At 32.8% G+C, this 3,254-nt stretch overlaps 1 non-coding gene across 1 annotated transcript; it reads left to right on the forward strand.

Annotated features, from left to right (window-relative positions):
* The first annotated feature begins 210 nt into the window (after positions 1–210).
* LOC148547768 (small nucleolar RNA R71) lies at positions 211–318 on the forward strand. Its single transcript, XR_015898808.1, has one exon. It is a non-coding gene; the product is annotated as a small nucleolar RNA R71 (small nucleolar RNA).
* The last annotated feature ends 2,936 nt before the right edge of the window (positions 319–3,254 follow it).

Here is a 3,254-nt window from a genome sequence, read left to right on the forward strand (position 1 = left end):
AAGAACTCCCTTCTTCATAGGTGTCCCATTACGCACAGGATTCCTATCAAAAGTGTACATGAACTGGTTATTAGCAACCATGTCAATGAGTTCTTGAACTTCTGCAGGCGTTTTCTTTAAGTGAATGGATCCACCTGCAGAGGTATCCAATGACATTTTAGCTAATTCAGACAGACCATCATAGAATATGTCCAGGATGGTCCATTCTGAAAGCATGTCAGAAGGACACTTTTTGGTCAGTTCTTTGTATCTCTCCCAAGCTTCATAGAAGAATTCACCTTCTTTCTGTCTGAAGGTCTGAACATCCACTCTAAGCTTACTCAGCTTTTGAGGAGGAAAGAACTTGGCTAAGAAAACCTTGACCAGCTTATCCCAAGAGTTCAGGCTATCCTTAGGTTGAGAGTCCAACCATATTCTAGCTCTGTCTCTCACAGCAAAAGGGAAAAGCATGAGCCTGTAGACTTCAGGATCTACTCCATTAGTCTTAACAGTATCACATATCTACAAGAATTCAGTTAAAAAATGAAAAGGATCTTCAGATGGAAGTCCATGAAACTTGCAGTTCTGCTGCATCAGAGAAACTAATTGAGGTTTTAGCTCAAAATTATTTGCTCCAATGGCAGGAATGGAGATGCTTCTTCCATGTAAATTGGAATTAGGTGCGGTAAAGTCACCAAGCATCCTCCTTGCATTATTATTATTTTCGGCTGCCATCTCCTCTTCTTGTTGGAAAATTTCTGAAAGGTTCTTGCTGGATTGTTGTAATTTAGCTTCTCTTAGTTTCCTCTTCAGAGTCCTTTCAGGTTCTGGATCTGCTTCAACGAGAATGTTCTTGTCCTTGCTCCTGCTCATATGAAAAAGAGGGACAGAAAAATAATAATAGGGATCCTTTTTACCACAGGTATAGAGGTTCCCCTGTGTGAGTAGAAGAAGAAAAGAATGTAATGTAAAGAAAGAAACACAAGAGTAAGGAGAGCAGAGATGTGGGATGAAGAGAGGTGTTAGTAGATGAATAAATAAATAGAAGGAGATGAGAGAGAAGGAGAATTTTCAAAAATTATTTTTGAAAAAGAGTTAGTGATTTTCGAAAATAGTTTTGGAAAAAGGTTAGTAATTTTTCGAAAATTAAAATCAAAAATTAAAATAATTAGTTAATTAAAAAGAAATTTTGAAAAAGAGGGAAGATATTTTCGAAAATTAGAGAGAGAGAGTTAGTTAGGTAGTTTTGAAAAAGATAAGAAACAAATAAAAAGTTAGTTAGTTAGTTGAAACAAATTTGAAAATCAATTTTGAAAAGATAAGAAAATAAGAAGTTAGAAAGGATATTTTAAAATCAAATTTTGAAAAAGATAAGATAAAGAGATATTTTTGAAAAGATATGATTGAAATTAGTTTTGAAAAAGATTTGATTTTTAAAATCATAATTAATGACTTGATTCACAAGAAATCACAAGATATGATTCTAGAACTCAAAGTTTGAATCTTTCTTAACAAGCAAGTAACAAACTTGAAATTTTTGAATCAAAACATTAATTGATGATGTTATTTTCGAAAATTAGGAGATAAAGATAAGAAAAAGATTTTTGAAAAATATTTTTAAAATTTTCGAAAATAAATAAGAAAAATGAAAAAGATTTGATTTTTGAAAAAGATTTTTTAAAAAGATAAGATTTTTAAATTGAAAATTTGATTTGACTCATAAAAATAACTAGATTTTAAAAATTTTTGAAAAAGTCAAATCTAATTTTCGAATTTTATGAGTGAAAAAGGGAAAGATATTTTTTTGATTTTTGAATTTTTAATGATGAGAGGGAAAAACACGAAAATGATGCAATGCATGAAGATTTTTAGATCAAAACAATGAATGCATGCAAGAATGCTATGAATGTCAAGATGAACACCAAGAACACTTTGAATGTCAAGATGAACACCAAGAACATATTTTTGAAAATTTTTAATGCAAAGAAAACATGCAAGACACCAAACTTAGAAATCTTTGATGCTTAGACTCTATGGATGCAAGAATGCATATGAAAAACATCAAGATCAAACAAGAAGACTTACCAAGAACAACTTGAAGATCATGAAGAACACTATGAATGCATGAATTTTTCGAAAAATGCAAGATGAACATGCAATTGACACCAAACTTTCAACTTGACTCAAGACTCAAACAAGAAACATGAAAATACTTTTTTATTTTTATGATTTTATGATTTTTTTTGGATTTTTCGAAAATTAATTTGAAAAAAGAAAAATAAGGATTCCAAAATTTTTAATATGAATTCCAAGAATCTTGCACTCTTATTCTAAAGCTCCAATCTGAGGGTTAGACATGGCTTAATAGCCAGCCAAGCTTTAGAAGATACAAATCAGGTATACAACAGCTGAAACTTCATCCAACTTCATATACTTATAAGTGGAAGCCTTAGTCCAAGAAGACATGGCTTTACAGCCAGCCAGGCTTCAACATGCTTCATGAAACACTAGAATTCATTCTTAAAAATTTTGAAAAAAAAAATATATTTTTGAAATGATTTATATTTTAAAGTTTTTTTTTCGAAAACAAAGGAGAAAATTTTTGAAAGATTTTTGAAAATAAAACTAAAAGAAAATTACCTAATCTGAGCAACAAGATGAACCGTCAGTTGTCCAAACTCAAACAATCCCCGGCAACGGCGCCAAAAACTTGGTGCACGAAATTGTGATCTCAGGCAACGGCGCCAAAAACTCTGTACGCACGTCTTAATAAATCATTTTTTTCATTCACAACTTCGATACAACTAACCAGCAAGTGCACTGGGTCGTCCAAGTAATAAACCTTACGTGAGTAAGGGTCGATCCCACGGAGATTGTTGGTATGAAGCAAGCTATGGTCACCTTGTAAATCTCAGTTAGGCGGATATCAAAAGGTTATGGAGTTTTCAAAATTAAATAATAAGTAAACATAAAATAAGGATAGAAATACTTATGTAATTCATTGGTTAGAATTTCAGATAAGCGTATAGAGATGCATTCGTTCCTCTGAACATCTGCTTTCCTGCTGTCTTCATCCAATCAATCTTACTCCTTTCCATGGCTGGCTTTGTGTAAGGACATCACCGTTGTCAATGGCTACTTTTTATCCTCTCTGGAAAATGGTCCGATGCGCTGTCACTGCATGGCTAATCGTCTGGAGGCATCACCCTTGTCAATGGCTGCATCCTATCCTCTTGTGAAAATGGTCCAAATGCTCTGTCACAGCATGACTAATC

Source organism: Arachis ipaensis, chromosome B8 (assembly GCF_059453495.1).
Source record: "Arachis ipaensis isolate K30076 ecotype BB chromosome B8, ASM5945349v1, whole genome shotgun sequence".
Taxonomy (NCBI): domain Eukaryota; kingdom Viridiplantae; phylum Streptophyta; class Magnoliopsida; order Fabales; family Fabaceae; genus Arachis; species Arachis ipaensis.